The sequence below is a fragment of the Oncorhynchus clarkii genome, chromosome 1 (assembly GCF_045791955.1).
Source record: "Oncorhynchus clarkii lewisi isolate Uvic-CL-2024 chromosome 1, UVic_Ocla_1.0, whole genome shotgun sequence".
Classification (NCBI taxonomy): Eukaryota; Metazoa; Chordata; class Actinopteri; order Salmoniformes; family Salmonidae; genus Oncorhynchus; species Oncorhynchus clarkii.
Window position 1 is genome coordinate 82871229 of NC_092147.1, and position 17706 is coordinate 82888934.

Genomic DNA, 17706 nt, shown 5'->3' on the forward strand with positions numbered 1-17706 from the left:
GGGTTGGAGAGAGGGTTAGAGAGAGGGGGTTAGAGAAAGAGAAAGAGAGGGTTAGAGAGAGAGGGTTAGAGAGAGAGGGTTAGAGAGAGGGTTAGAGAGAAAGAGGTAGAGTAAGAGAGAGAGGGAGAGAGGTGTAGAGTAAGAGAGAGAGAGAGAGAGAGAGAGAGAGAGAAAGAGAGAGAGAGAGGTAGAGTAAGAGAGAGGGTTAGAGAGAGAGGGTTAGAGAGAGAGGGTTAGAGAGAGGGTTAGAGAGAAAGAGGTAGAGTGAGAGGGTTAGAGAGAGAGAGAAAGAGAGAGAGAGAGAGAGGTATAGTAAGAGAGAGTTAAAGAGAGAAAGAGGCTGGACAGTGAGAAAGAGAGAGCAGGACAGAGAGAAAGAGGCTGGGGACAGAGGGAGAAAGAGAGAGCAGGACAGAGAGAAAGATGTTGGGGACAGAGTGAGAAAGAGATGGAGAGAGACGTTTTAGTCACAGAACAAACCCCCTCTGTGTAAGAGATTTGGAAACGATAACCACAACAGCAGAAATGACATTTTAAATAGGGATGCAGGGAGAGAGAGAATAGGAGGAAGAGAGAGGGGGGGACGAGAGAGGGTTTGAAAGGGAGAAAGAGATCAAGAGGAAAAAAAGGAAGATGGAGAGAAACCTTTTTGTCAGGGAACAAACCCCCTCTGTGAGGGAGTAAGAGATTTGGAAACTATAACCACAACAGCAGAAATGACCTTTTAAAGAGGGACGAGGGAGAGAGAGAATAGGAGGAAGAGAGAGAAAGAGAGAGGTAGATAGAGAGAAAGAGTGGCCTGTTAGCATAAAAGCTGCTCTTTTTTCCCAGGTGTAGAGCTGTTAGCTCACTCTGTCTTTGATCTCATCCACTCTGTCTTTAAGCCGTTGGCCTTAAAAAAGCTACCGTCTCTGTCATAACCTCCTGTCACAATATTAGCAGGCCTTAACGGATCTGAGCTTCACATACACACCGGCACCCCTGAAGGTTTACAGAATATATCAATGATGTGATGCTGTTATTACACGTTAATAAGATGAAAGTGAGTCAAAATTAATGGTGTGTGTGTGTATATCCTCACAAGGTCCCCACAAGGATAGTAAAACAATGAACATTTAGACACGTGGGGACATTTAGCTGGTCCCCACAAGGATAAAGGCTATTTTAGGCGCAGGGGTTAGGTTAGGTTTAAGGTTACAACAGTTAGAATTTTGATTAGGGTTAGGGGTTAGGTTTAGGATTTGGAGTTACATTTAGGGTTAGGGGTTGGGGTTAGGATCAGGGTTAAGGTTAGGGTTAAGTCAAGGGTTAGGTTTAGGGGTTTGGGAAAATAAGATTTTGAATGAGAATCAATTTTTAAATTGTTTGGTCCCCACAAGGATAGTAAAACAAGTACAATTCGGATATGTGGGGACATTTCACCAGTCCCCACAAAAAAAAAGGCGTAGGGGATAGGTTTAGGTTTAGAATTCGGGTTAGAGGTTAGGAGTTAGGGTTAGGTTCAGTTTTAGGGTTAGGGTTCTGGGGTTAATGTTAGGGTTACGGTTAGGTTGAGGGTTAGGGTTAAGTTTAGAGGTTAGAGAAAATAGGATTTGAATGGGAATCAATTGTTCAGTCGCCACAAGGATAGTAAAACAAATGTGTGTGCGTGTGTGTGCGTGTGTGTGCGTGTGTGTGTGTGTGGTGTGTGTGTGTGTGTCTGTGTGTCTGTGTGTGTGTGTGTGTGTGTGTGTGTGGTGTGTGTGTGTGTGTGTGTGTGTGGTGTGTGTGTGTGTGTGTGTGTGTACAGCCACTGAGCTGCCAAAGCACTAACATTTCGTCCTGGCTCAGAAACATGGCGTGTCCTGAACAAGGACAATATCATTTCATTACAAATAGAGACGGACGTCACATCTCGTCAAGTCTGTGGGATGGCTCCTGTCGTGATTTGGCCTCAGATTGGAGTTGCTTTAGCCATGACTGTCCTAGCACTGTGTGTGTGTGTGTGTGTGTGTGTGTGTGTGTGTGTGTGTGTGTGTGTGTGTGTGTGTGTGTGTGTGTGTGTGTGTGTGTGTGTGTGTGTGTGTGTGTTTGTGTGTGGTGTGTGTGTGTGTGTGTAACAAGGAGGTTTAGGGCTCTCCCAGGCAAGGTAATGGTCCAGATATCCTGTCCTGTCCCAAGCTGATCCACCATTATCTATCTACCTGTCTGCACCATCTTACAAAGTCTAAGCTAAAAGACGTTGAGTGCTGAGCAGTTACCCTAGTTCAACTTTGGAAAGACCGTTTTAACACACATCCAAGCACAGCAGCTGGAGTAAGAACAGGGGCGGACTAAAACAATAATTCAGGCCGGGAATTTGACTCCATTCCAGGCCACCCTGTTCACGCAAACCACCTGACCGCTAATTTTGTAGGGTAACCCTATTTGTTGTTGTAACGGGTACCAAACTAGTTATATATTTGGCCACTATGTTCAACTTGGAAGAAAGTTAACCACATTACAAAATACAAACATTTGGGACTGACTAACAAGTAGCCTATCTGAACACTGAGTTTTCAAGGTATGCTATGGCTGTGGGTGCACCCTCAAGAACTCACTAGGAATACACCAATCATAGCAAATCAAATCAAATGTATTTATATAGCCTTTCGTACATCAGCTGATATCTCAAAGTGCTGTACAGAAACCCAGACTAAAACCCCAAACAGCAAGCAATGCAGGTGTTGGAGCACGTTGGCTAGGAAAAACTCCCTAGAAAGGCCAACACCTAGAAAGAAACCTAGAGAGGAACCAGGCTATGAGGCGTGGCCAGTCATCTTCTGGCTGTGCCGGGTGGAGATTATAACAGAACATGGCCAAGATGTTCAAATGTTCATAAATGACCAGCATTGCCAAATAAGAGGTCTGGGACAGGTAGCACGTCCGGTGAACAGGTCAGGATTCCATAGCACATACAAATGTACAAGGCTAGACACACAAAACAATTAGCCTACACTTTTTAAAACAAGAATTAGATACACAGAGTTAGCTCAAATGTTCAAGTGATTATCTTTATATTCAAGCATCCAGCATATCAACAGTATCAAAAAACTTCACACATTCACTGAAAGTGAACATAAACTACAACAATGTAAGTAAGTATAACACAAAAGTCGAAAAAGCACTCCTCTACAAAAAAATGTAGATTACAATGTTCACTCACTGATGTACATAAAGCAAACAGGACAAAAATAAACACATCTACACACTGAGTCAATGAAATTGAACATTGGCTACATAAATGCAAGTATAATACGAATGTCCAAAAAACATGCCTCTGTACAAAAGCTTTAACTCACAGCAAATGTTCTTTCACCATTGTTAGCCTTTTAAGGAAGAGACATAGCATAGCTACTTCAGAGTAACCAGGAAGTAATTACCACTAGTGAACCAGTAGGTGGCGCAGTAACTTACTGCTCTCCGCCATCTTGTCAATGATGTCATCTTTGTCAAGTCCCAAAATAATATCCTTCTCTGTTGCCATCTGAGTCATCACTGGTGGCGGTGACCCTGTGTTGTACTCCTCCAATGCTGACTGTTTCAGTCTTTCCCACTATACAAATTGAAGGAAAGTGGTGTTGGGGGAAAAACATACGACATTATAAAATCCATGTACACAAACAACAAGTGTGCGGTTAAAAAAAACACACATACATCTTCCTGTAGACCCGTGGGGTGAGACAGGGATGCAGCTTAAGCCCCACCCGCTTCAACATATACAGTTGAAGTCGGAAGTTTACATACATTTCCAGATTTTCACAATTCCTGACAATTCCTGACAGTTAATTCTTAGTAAAAATTCCCTGTCTTAGGTCAGTTGGGATCACCACTTTATTTTAAGAATGTGAAATGTCAGAAAAATAGTAGAGAGAATGATTTATTTAAGCTTTTATTTCTTTCATCACATTCCCAGTTGGTCAGAAGTTTACATACACTCAAATAGTATTTGGTAGCATTGCCTTTAAATTGTTTAACTTGGGTCAAATGTTTTGGGTAGCCTTCCACAAGCTTCCCACACTCATTTTGGCCCATTCCTCCTGACAGAGCTCGTGTAACTGAGTCAGGTTTGTAGGCCTCCTTTCTCGCCCACACTTTTTCAGTTCTGCCCACAAATGTTCTATAAAATTGAGGTCAGGGCTTTGTGATGGCCACTCCAATACCTTAACTTTGTTGTCCATAAGCCATTTTGCAACAAATTTGGAAGTATGCTTGGGGTCATTGTCCATTTGGAAGACCCATTTGCGACCAAGCTTTAACTTCCTGACTGATGTCAGGAAGATGTTGCCTAAATATATCCACATAATTCTCCTTCCTCATGAAGCCATCTATTTTGTGACGTGCACCAGTCCCTGAAGCAGCAAAGCACCCCCACAACATGATGCTGCCACCCCCATGCTTCACAGTTGGGATGGTGTTCCAAACATAACGATGGTCATTATGGCCAAACCATTCTATTTTTGTTTTTGTTTCACTTCTCCAAAAAGTACGATCTTTGTCCCCATGTGCAGTTGCAAACCGTAGTCTGGCTTTTTTATGGCGGTTTTTGAGGCTTCTTCCTTGCTGACTGGCCTTTCAGGTTATGTCGATATAGGACTTGTTTTACTGTGGATATAGATACTTTTGTACCTGTTTCCTCAAGCATATTCACAAGGTCATTTGCTGTTGTTCTGGGATTGATTTGCACTTTTCGCATCAAAGTATGTACATCTCTAGGAGACAGAACGTGTCTCCTTCCTGAGTGGTATGACAGCTGCGTGGTCCCATGGTGTTTATACTTGCGTACTATTGTTTGTACAGATTAACATGGTACCTTCAGACTTTTGGAAATTGCTCCAAAGGATGAACCAGACTTGTGGAGGTCTACACATTCTTTTCTGAGGTCTTGGTTGATTTCTTTTGATTTTCCCATGATGTCAAGCAAAGAGGCACTGAGTTTGAAGGTAGACCTTGCAATACATCCACAGGTACACCTCCAATTGACTCAAATTATGTCAATTAGCCTATCAGAAGCTTCTAAAGCCATAACATAATTTTCTGAAATTTCCAAGCTGTTCAAGGGCAAAGTCAACTTAGTGTATGTAAACTTCTGACCCACTGGAATTGTCATAAAGTGAATTATAAGTGAAATAATTTGTCTGTAAACAATTGTTGGAAAAATCACTTGTGTCATGCACAAAGTAAATGTCCTAACCGACTTATCAAGAAATTTGTGGAGTGGTTGAAAAAACTAGTTTTAATGACCGAAGTGCATGTAAACTTCCGACCAACTGTATATCAACGAATTGGCGAGGGCACTAGAAAAGCCTGCAGCACCCAGCCTCACCCTACAAGAATCTGAAGTCAAATGTCTACTGTTTGCTGATGATCTGGTGCTTCTGTCACCAACCAAGGAGGGCCTACAGCAGCACCTAGATCTTCTGCACAAATTCTGTCAGACCTGGGCCCTGACAGTAAATCTCAGTAAGACCAAAGTAATGGTGTTCAAAAAAAGGTCCAGTTGCCAGGACCATGAATACAAATTCCATCTAGACACCGTTGCCCTAGAGCACACAAACTATACATACCTTGGCCTAAACATCAGCGCCACAGGTAACTTCTACAAAGCTGTGAACGATCTGAGAGACAATGCAAGAAGGGCATTTTATGCCATCAAAAGGAACATAAAATTCGACATACCAATTAGGATCTGGCTAAAAATACTTGAATCAGTTGTAGAACCCATGGCCCTTTATGGTTGTGAGGTCTGAGGTCCGCTCACCAACCAAGAATTCACAAAATGGGACAATCACCAAATTGAGACTCTGCATGCAGAATTCTGCAAAAATATCCTCTGTGTACAACGTAGAACACCAAATAATGCATGCAGAGCAGAATTAGGCCAATACCCACTAATTATCAAAATCCAGACGAGCCGTTAAATTCTACAACCACCTAAATGGAAGAAATTCCTAAACCTTCCTTAACAAAGCCATCAACTGCAGAGAGATGAACCCGGAGAAGAGTCCCCTAAGCAAGCTGGTCCTGGGGCTCTGTTCACAAACACAAACAAACCCCACAGACCTCCAGGACAGCAACACAATTAGACCCAACCAAATCATGAGAAAACAGAAAGATAATTACTTGACACATTGGAAAGAATTAACAAAAAAACAGAGCAAACTAGAATGCTATTTGGCCCTAAACAGTGACTACACAGTGGCAGAATACCTGACCACTGTGACTGACCCAAACTTAAGGAGATTTCTGACTATGTACAGACTCAGTGAGCATAGCCTTGCTATTGAGAAAGGCCGCTGTAGGCAGACATGGCTCTCAAGAGAAGACAGGCTATGTGCACACTGCCCACAAAATGAGGTGGAAACTGAGCTGCACTTCCTAACCTCCTCCATATTAGAGACACATATTTCCCTCAGATTACAAAGATCCACAAAGAATTAGAAAACAAATCCATTTTTGATAAACTCCCATATCTATTGGGATGAATACCACATTGTGTCATCACAGCAACAAGATTTGTGACCTGTTGCCACAAGAAAAGGTCAACCAGTGAAGAACAAACACCATTGTAAATACAACCCATATTTCTGTTTATTTATTTTCCCTTTTGTACTTTTGTGAACTATTTCCACATCATTACAACACTGTATATATACATAACATGACATTTGTAATGTCTTTATTCTTTTGAAACTTGTGAGTGTGATGTTTACTGTTCATTTTTATTGTTAATTTCACTTTTGTATATTATCTACTTCACTTGCATTGGCAATGTTAACATATGTTTCCCATGCCAATAATGCCCCTTGAATTTAATTGAATTGAGAGAGGGGGGGGGGGGGGTGGAGAAAAGGAGAGAGAGAGGAGAGGGAGAGAGAAAGAGGTTGAGAGGGAAAAAGAGAGGTTAAAAGGGAGGGAAAGAGAGAGGTCTCAATCTTTACCTCAGATGAACTGTGTCCATGGTGTTTACTGGGACTGAGGGACAACATGGACTGAAGGCTATCCCCATGGACCAGGCATAACTAGACGCACGCACGCGAGCACACACACACACACACACACACCCAAGTAACATAAGCAACAGCCTGTCATAATAAACCAATCTTTCAAGTAATAACATTTTATTTATGTTGTGACTATTTCTTTGCAAGCTCAAATCAATAATAATAATCTTTGTGGAATACATAACTCTGACTTTAATAAATGTGTAACTATGATTCTGTAAATACATAAACAGTATTAAGATTAAGCTGGCATCCTTAATGATGAAACAGCAACGTCTGTTTGTGATATTACAAAAACAAAGAAGTTACTGCAAACAACAAACCCTGTGCATGTGCAATAGAAGAACACAATATATACTGCACTGTTTTACCATGCTGCGTCATGCTCCTCAGCCACGACGTCACGCTCCTCAGCCACGACGTCACGCTCCTCAGCCACGACGTCTCGCTCCTCAGCCACGACGTCTCGCTCCTCAGCCACGACGTCACGCTCCTCAGCCACGACGTCACACTCCTCAGCCACGACGTCACGCTCCTCAGCCACGACGTCTCGCTCCTCAGCCACGACATCTCGCTCCTCAGCCACGACGTCACACTCCTCAGCCACAACGTCACGCTCCTCAGCCACGACGTCACGCTCCTCAGCCACGACGTCACGCTCCTCAGCTCGGCCACGACGTCACGCTCCTCAGCTCGGCCACGACGTCACGCTCCTCAGCTCGGCCACGACGTCACGCTCCTCAGCCACGACGTCACGCTCCTTAGCTCGGCCACGACGTCACGCTCCTCAGCTCGGCCACGACGTCACGCTCCTCAGCTCGGCCACGATGTCACGCTCCTCAGCTCGGCCATGACGTCACGCTCCTCAGCCACGACGTCACGCTCCTCAGCTCGGCCACGACGTCACGCTCCTCAGCTCGGCCACGACGTCACGCTCCTTAGCTCGGCCACGACGTCACGCTCCTCAGCCACGACGTCACGCTCCTCAGCTCGGCCACGATGTCACGCTCCTCAGCTCGGCCATGACGTCACGCTCCTCAGCCACGACGTCACGCTCCTCAGCTCGGCCACGACGTCACGCTCCTCAGCTCGGCCACGACGTCACGCTCCTTAGCTCGGCCACGACCCTCAGCTCGGTCACGACGTCACGCTCCTCAGCTCGGCGACAAAAACAATAACAACGGTCGTAGGGCGGCCATGACACTGTTCACGCCTACTGCAGATTCCATCTTTAAGTTATAAGATCCTTTTTTTCTTGTTGCAGCAGATGTGAGTTGGTTAACTCTTGTAGACTACCTTAGGGAAGAAAGTCTTTCAGCACTTAGACTCAACAACCTTAGCCTGGGTCCTACTCATTAGGGCAAAACGTTTTGCAAAGGACAACAAAAAACAAGCATTTCTAAGATAGCCCCTCCCTGTTTCAGTCCGTTTTCTTCCGTTTGGTGCCTAAGGAACACAGAGTACCTGTTTCTTTGTTCAATAGAATGCTTCACTTTTGCCTTGCCAACTAAGGTAAGACAAGGACAGGTTGACTGATGCAGAAACAAACCGGGAACCTAGACTACTCAACATCAAAACATCTTGGCCGTGTCAATTTGGACGAGCAACGGAAAACATTTAAAAGTCATTTTCAATGGAAAATGAATGTGAATGTTTCCTATTTGACACGTCAAACTCCCTTTTTCAGTTCGCTTTCTCATGTTTCGTGCCTAAAGAACATGACCCTACTTTATAGGAAGACTGGATTATCATTCACTTTCACAGGTTTACGTATCAGAACATACGTGTTCACATACTGTATATGGCATTTGAACAATACATCTTAATTTGGTCATCCTCACATGTTTATGAGGCGCAGTTAGCAAGCTTACAGCGGCCAACGAGTGGCCTAACATCGGTGAATTCAGTGAACCATCAGATTTACAAAAGGCCAACGGCATGACAACTGTTGGTCTTCCCTTACATCTTTACAGTTCACACTAGTACATTCTCTTTTCTCAATATTTTCAGTTTAAAAGGGATACTTCGGGATGTTAAAGGGATACTTCGGGATGTTAAAGGGATACTTCGGGATGTTAAAGGGATACTTCGGGATGTTAAAGAGATACTTCGGGATGTTAAAGGGATACTTCGGGGTGTTAAAGGGATACTTCGGGATGTTAAAGGGATACTTCGGGATGTTAAAGGTATACTTTGGGATTTTGGCAATGAAGCCCTTTATCTCCTGGATACCATTTTTGTGTCTTGTGTGCAGTTTGAAGGAAGTTGCTAACTAAAGCTAGCACAATTGATAACTAATGTTAACAAAATGACTGGAAGTCTGTGGGTATCTGCTAGCAGATACACATAGACTTCCAGTCATTGTGCTAACACTAGTTACCATTGTTTTGCGAAACTACCTCCAACTCCCTTCATAATGGATACAAAGACATACAAATGGTATTCCCAAGTTCATCTGACTCTGGGGAAATAGATATAAAGCATCATAGCCAAAATCCCATTAGGTCTCTTTTTCTCTCCGTATGCTACACAAAACTATTACATTCTGTCAGTCAATACAGGTATGCATGTCTTCTCTTTTACATATTTGGCACCTTCCGATCCTCCTCCCCTGAGTATCTTTCTCATCGTCATCGCCATCATCATCATCGTTGTATTCGTCGTCGTCATCATCCTCATCATCAGATTTACACTTTTACAGAGTAGTTTTTAGTACATGGCCATGGTAGAAACAAAAATGTCAACATCATTCAAATTGATTGGTGGTCAGAAAGCACCATATAGTTCTGTTTTTTTCTAGCATGACCAGATAGGGACAACCATGTTTACATATACAAAAGTTCAAAGGTTATTTCACTGATTGGCTCAGATACATGTCCATAGAGCCCACCAGTTTGTTCGTTGGCAGTGTTAAGTATTTTTATTGGTCAGTCAGCCCCAGGTTTTGTAACCAATCCACAGAGAGACAATTTGAAGGCATCTAAAGCACAGGAGGCTGATCAGAGAGCAGAGGAGGTTTCGAAGCACAGTAGGATACACAATCAAGCTGAATGAGTACAGATTTAAAGGGTGTTCTCTGGCTGGGTTGCTGGGTGGGTGAACTGATCTAAGTGCAGATTGAAAAGAAGCATGTCTGCTTGTTGGGTGGATTTGGCTAGAAGTTGCTCTTAGGCAAATCTAGGGTAAGATTACTCTCCCTCAATCCTAACCCGTGACCATCAGTAGTAAATCACAAAACTGACCTTGGATCTGTCTTATGGCAGCTTCCTCAGTCCACACACTAGAGACGGTGATTAAAATGTGTGTGAGAATGTGTGTGTGTGTTTGAGAGAGAGAGAGAGAAAGAGAGAGAGCTAAAGAAGGAGACTGAGGGAAAGAGAGAGAAAACGAGAGAGACAGAGAGAAAACGAGAGACATAGAGAGAAAACGAGAGACATAGAGAGAGAAAACGAGAGACATAGAGAGAAAACGAGAGACATAGAGAGAGAAATCGAGAGACAGAGAGAGAGAGAGAGAGAGCGAGGGAGGGAGGGAGGGAGAGAGTGCGAGAGAGAGAGAGGGAGAGAGGGCGAGAGAGAGAGAGGGAGAGAGTGCTTTGACTATGTACAGACTCAGTGAGCATAGCCTTGCTATTGAGAAAGGCCGCCGTAGGCAGACATGGCTCTCAAGAGAAGACAGGCTATGTGCTCACTGCCCACAAAATGAGGTGGAAACTGAGCTGCACTTCCTAACCTCCTGCCCAATGTATGACCATATTAGAGAGACATATTTCCCTCAGATTACACAGATCCACAAAGAATTTGAAAACAAATCCAATTTTGATAAACTCCCATATCTACTGGGTGAAATTCCACAGTGTGCCATCACAGCAGCAAGATTTGTGACCTGTTGCCACGAGAAAAGGGCAACCAGTGAAGAACACATACCATTGTAAATACAACCCATATTTATGCTTATTTATTTTATCTTGTGTCCTTTAACCATTTGTACATTGTTAAAACACTGTATATATATATATAATATGACATTTGTAATGTCTTTATTGTTTTGAAACTTCTGTATGTTTACTGTTAATTGTTATTGTTTATTTCACTTTATATATTCACTTTATATATTATCTACCTCACTTGCTTTGGCAATGTTAACACATGTTTCCCATGCCAATAAAGCCCTTGAATTGAATTGAATTGAGAGACAGAGAGAGAGAGAGAGACAGAGAGATACTGAGAGAGAGAGAGACAGAGAGAGAGAGAGAGAGAGAGAGAGAGAGAGAGAGAGAGAGTAAGAGCAACTACATTTTCCCAAGGTCAATGGACTCAGCGACTTGCTTTAAAGTCCCATTGTGTGGTTTGATAACACAGTTGTTATACCAATGGAGATATTCCTTTATGTTATTTTATCTCTATGGTTGACTGTGATAGCCAAGGGCCCACAGATAAAAACCCAATAACACAGCTGGCATAGAGAAATGTAATCAGTCTCCACTTTACTCCTAATCAACTGATCTCCCTCTCTCTGTGTTTGTGTGTGTGTGTGTGTGTGTGTGTGTGTGTGTGTGTGTGTGTGTGTGTGTGTGTGTGTGTGTGTGTGTGTGTGTGTGTGTGTGTGTGTGAAAGAGAGAGAGTCCCACCACACACACAAACATTAACACAGATAGGTCCCTAAATATAGAGAACCAGGGAACAGTCATTACCCAGCTGTAGTCCCTAAATATAGAGAACCAGGGAACAGTCATTACCCAGCTGTAGTGTTAAAACCATACTAAGTCTATCTTCTGTGAACCACATATGTCTAAATAAACCTTGTACAGGCTCGTTTGGAGTAACAAACAATCTGTAATTAGCCAGGCAGTTTAGAAGTGCTACAGCCCAGGGAAAAGCATGACTTTAAAGGGCTGGAGGTTTGCTTGTGATTCCAATGAGCTGAGACCACAAACAGAGAACACTGCTTGGCTGTGAGGGAGTGAGGCAGGGAGGGGGGACGGAGCAAGGGAGGGAGGGAGGTGAGCAAGGGAGTGAGGGAGTATGTGTGTGTCTCTGACCTGAGACCATCTGGTCTGACTGAATGTGGGGCTGCAAGGACTATGTGTGCAGGAACGCAAGGCCAGGGGCCACAGGTGTGTGTGTGTGTCTGTGTGTGTCTGCATACACTGAGAGTACAAAACATTAGGAACATTCCATGACAGACTGACCAGCTGAATCCAGTTGACAGCTATGATCCCTTATTGATGTCACCTGTTAAATCCACTTCGATCAGTGTAGATGAAGGGGAGGAGACATGTTAAATAAGGATTTTTAAGCCATGAGACAATTGAGACATGTTGTGTATGTGTGCCAATCTGAGGGTGAATGTGCAAGACAAAATACTTAAGTGTCTTTGAACGGGGTATGGTAGTAGGTCCCAGGCACTCCGGTATGAGTGTGTCAAGAACTGCAACGCTGCTGGGTTTTTTCCTCTCAACAGTTTCCTGTGTGTATCAAGAATGGTCCACCACCCAAAAGACATCCAGCCAACTTGACTGTGGGAAGCATTGGAGTCAACATGGGCCAGAATCTCTGTGTAACGCTTTTGAAAACTTGTAGAGTACATCCCTGAAGAATTGAGGCTGTTCTGAGGGTAAAAGGGGGTGCAACTGAATATTAGGAAGATGTTCCTAATGTTTTGTACACTCAGTGTATGTTTGTGCATATGCCTGTGTGCATGCATTTGTGGATGTGTGTGTGTCTGTGTGAGTGTTGCACTGTGGATCACCAGTACCCAGTGCTCTAAATCAGCATGGGTAAATAATGTTTCAGTGGTCATGGTTTTGAAGTCCGAGCCAGATCCATGTGAAATGACCCAGGAAAACTAGCAGTCTTTCACATGCACGCACACACACACACACACACACACACACACACACACACACACACACACACACACACACAGGAAGCTGAAGCAGTAGGCAGAAACAGAACAGGGCAGGACACGACAGCGTTCACACGTCTTTCAAAAATATTATCAGTAAGTGTGCCATCAACCGGCCTCTGCGTCGTTGATGTTCGTGAAGCCGCTTTGTTTACGTGCTGCTGCGCGTTTTGTTGCCAACCTTACTTAGCTACCTGACAACTTTACGGTTTTTACTTTTTAATTACTGTTCATATTTTTTGTTTTTCCCTCAGTCAACTTTTTCACTCCGGAAGCTTTATCTGGACGTGGTTCGTCAGGACCTCCAACAGCCGAAGCTAAGTAGTAACATTAACATGATGCCTTCTAATTGCAGTCGCTGTACTCATAATATATAGGAGAAGGATCGCCTTACGGCGAGGATAGCAGTGCTGCAAGCCCAGCTTCAGATGCAATCGTTAGACAAGGGTAATTTCAGTGTAGGAAAGGATGAAACAGCGTCCGTGCCACCAGTAAGTACAGATAGTAACGTTAGTATAAATCCCCTCGCACGGTCCCCGCAGCCGGACAACTTTCTCATGGCTTCTGGAGGGAAATGCTGTAGGAATGCTCAACCGGTGTCACTCATTCAGCCGACAAAAACTTTCAACCGGTTCTCCCCATTAAGCAGCGGGTCGGAGTCAGAGGCCGAGCCTTCTCTGGTCTCTACTCCTCCCGTTACGGGGTCTAAGACGCCGAAGGCTCCCACCATTAGCTCTGACAAATTGAAAAGCCTAGTCATTGGCGACTCCATTACCCGCAGTATTAGACTTAAAACAAATCATCCAGCAATCATACACTGTTTACCAGGGGGCAGGGCTACCGACGTTAACCTCTTTGATCTCTAGGGGCGCTATTTCATTTTTGGATAAAAAACGTTCCCGTTTTAAGCGCGATATTTTGTCACGAAAAGATGCTCGACTATGCATATTCTTGACAGTTTTTGAAAGAAAACACTCTGAAGTTTCAGAATCTGCAAAGATATTGTCTGTAAGTGCCCCAGAACTCATTCTACAGGCGAAACCAAGATGATGCCTCAACCAGGAAATGAGCAGAATTTCTGAAGCTCTGTTTTCCATTGTCTCCTTATATGGCTGTGATTGCGCAAGGAATGAGCCTACACTTTCTGTCGTTCCCCCAAAGTGTTAGCAGCATTGTGACGTATTTGTAGGCATATCATTGGAAGATTGACCATAAGAGACTACATTTTCCAAGTGTCCGCCTGGTGTCCCTGCGTCGAAATTGGAGCGTAAAGCCAGGTGCAATTATTTTTCCATTTGAGAGCAAGGAGAAACCAGGCTTCCACGAAGGATATATCATTGAAGAGATATGTGGAAAAACACCTTGAGGATTGATTCTAAACCACGTTTGCCATGTTTCAGTCGATATTATGGAGTTAATTTGGAAAAAAGTTCGCGTTTTGAGGGCTGAATTTTCGTTTTTTTTTTTTTTTTTTTTTTTTTTTTTTGGTAGCCAAATGTGATGTACAAAACGGAGCTATTTCTAATACACAAAGAATCTTTTTGGAAAAACGGAGCATCTGCTATCTAACTGAGAGTCTCCTCATTGAAAACATCAGAAGTTCTTCAAAGGTAAGTTATTTTATTTGAAGGCTTTACTTGTTTTTGTGATAGTTGCCTGCTAAATGCTAACGCTAATGCTAACGCTAATGCTAACGCTAAATGCTACGCTAGCTAGCTACTGTTACACAAATGATTGTTTTCCTATGGTTGAAAAGCATATTTTGAAAATCTGAGATGACAGTGTTGTTAACAAAAGGCTAAGCTTGAGAGCTAGCATATTTATTTCATTTCATTTGCGATTTTCATGAATAGTTAACGTTGCATTATGGTAATGAGCTTAGGTCTATAAATAGAATCCCGGATCCGGGTTTGGTTGTCGCAACAGGTTAAGGCTAATCTGAAGATGGTGCTGGCTAAAGCTAAAACTGGCGAGTGTTTAGAGTATAGAGATATTGTTATCCACGTCGGCACCAACGATGTTAGGATGAAAGTGTCAGAGGTCACCAAGCTCAACATACAGTAGCTTCAGCGTGTAAATCAGCTAGAAAGATGTGTCGGCATTGAGTAATTGTCTCTGGCACCCTCCCAGTTACGGGGAGTGATGAGCTCTACAGCAGAGTCTCACAACTCAATCGCTGGTTGAAAACTGTTTTCTAACCCTCCCAAAAGATAGAATTTGTATATAATGGGCCCTCTTTCTGGGACTCACCCACAAACAGGACCAAGCCTGGCCTGTTGAGGAGTGACAGACTCCATCCTAGCTGGAGGGGTGCTCTCATCTTATCTACGAACATAGACAGGGCTCTAACTCCCCTAGCTCCACAATGAAATAGGGTGCAGACCAGGCAGCAGGCTGTTAGCCAGCATGCCAGCTTAGTGGAGTCTGCCACTAGCAAAGTCAGTGTAGTCAGCTCAGCTATCCCCATTGAGACCGTGTCTGTGCCTCAACCTAGGTTGGGCAAAACTAAACATGGCGGTGTTCGCCTTAGCAATCTCACTAGAATAAAGACCTCCACCACTCCTGCCATTATTGAAAGAGATCGTGATACCTCACATCTCAAAATAGGGCTACTTAATGTTAGATCCCTCGCTTCAAAGGCAGTTATAGTCCATGAACTAATCACTGATCATAATCTTGATGTGATTGGCCTGATTGAAACAAGGCTTAAGCCTGATGAATTTACTGTGTTAAATGAGGCCTCAACTCCTGGTTACACTAGTGACCATATCCCCCGTGCGTCCCGCAAAGGCGGAGGTGTTGCTAACATTTACGATAGCAAATTTCGTCTTTTGAGCTTCTAGTCATGAAATCTATGCATCCTACCCAATCACCTTTTATAGCTACTGTTTACAGGCCTCCTGGGCCATATACAGCATTCCTCACTGAGTTCCCTGAATTCCTATTGGACCTTGTAGTCATAGCAGATAATATTCAAATCTTTGGTGACTTTAATATTCACATGGAAAAGTCCACAGACCCACTCCAAAAGGCTTTTGGAGCCATCATCGACTCAGTGGGTTTTGTCCAACATGTCTCTGGACCTACTCACTGCCACAGTCATAATCTGGACCTAGTTTTGTCCCATGTAATAAATGTTGTGGATCTTAATGTTTTTCCTCATAACCCTGGACTATCCTACCACCATTTTATTACGTTTGCAATCGCAACAAATATTCTGCTCAGACCCCAACCAAGGAGCATCAAAAGTCGTGCTATAAATTCTCAGACTTACCCAAATATTCCTTGATGCCCTTCCAGACTGCCTGCCCAAGGACGTCAGAGGACAAAAATCAGTTAACCACCTAACTGAGGAACTCAATTTAACCTTGTGCAATACCCTAGATGCAGTTGCACCCCTAACAACTATAAAACATTTGTCATAAGAAACTAGCTCCCTGGTATATAGAAAATACCCGAGCTCTGAAGCAAGCTTCCAGAAAATTGGAACGGAAATGGCGCCACACCAAACTGGAAGTCTTCCGACTAGCTTGTAAAGACAGTACTGTGCAGTATCGAAGAGCCCTCACTGCTGCTCGATCATCCTATTTTTCCAACTTAATTGAGGAAAATAAGAACAATCCAAAATGTATTTTTGATACTGTCGCAAAGCTAACTAAAAAGCAGCATTCCCCAAGAGAGGATGACTTTCACTTCAGCAGTAATACATTCATGAACTTATTTGAGGAAAAGATCATGATCATTAGAAAGCAAATTACAGACTCCTCTTTAAATCTGCGTATTCCTCCAAAGCTCAGTTGTCCTGAGTCTGCACAACTCTGCCAGCACCTAGGATCAAGGGAGACACTCAAGTGTTTTAGTAATATATCTCTTGACACAATGATGAAAATAATCATGGCCTCTAAACCTTCAAGCTGCATACTGGACCCTATTCCAACTAAACTACTGAAAGAGCTGTTTCCTGTGCTTGGCCCTCCTATGTTGAACATAATACATGGCTCTCTATCCACCGGATGTGTACCAAACTCACTAAAATTGGCAGTAATAAAGCCTCTCTTGAAAAAGCCAAACCTTGACCCAGAAAATATAAAAAACTATTGGCCTATATCGAATCTTCCATTCCTCTCTAAAATTTTTGAAAAAGCTGTTGCGCAGCAACTCACTGCCTTCCTGAAGACAAACAATGTATACGAAATGCTTCAGTCTGGTTTTAGACCCCATCAGAGCACTGAGACTGCACTTGTGAAGGTGGTAAATTACATTTTAATGGCATCAGACCGAGGCTCTGCATCTGTCCTCGTGCTCCTAGACCTTAGTGCTGCTTTTGATACCATCACCACATTCTTTTGTAAAGATTGGAAACCCAAATTGGTCTATACGGACAAGTTCTGGCCTGGTTTAGATCTTATCTGTCGGAAAGATATCAATTTGTCTCTGTGAATGGTTTGTCCTCTGACAAATCAACTGTAAATTTCAGTGTTCCTCAAGGTTCCGTTTTAGGACCACTATTGTTTTCACTATATATTTTACCTCTTGGGGATGTCATTCAAAAACATGTTAACTTTCACTGCTATGCGGATGACACGGATGACACACAAAATTGCCCTCCCTAGAAGCCTGTGTTTCAGACATAAGGAAGTGGATGGCTGCAAACTTTCTACTTTTAAACTCAGACAAAACAGAGATGTTTGTTCTATGTCCCAAGAAACAAAGAGATCTTCTGTTGAATCTGACAATTAATCTTGATGGTTGTACAGTCGTCTCAAATAAAACTGTG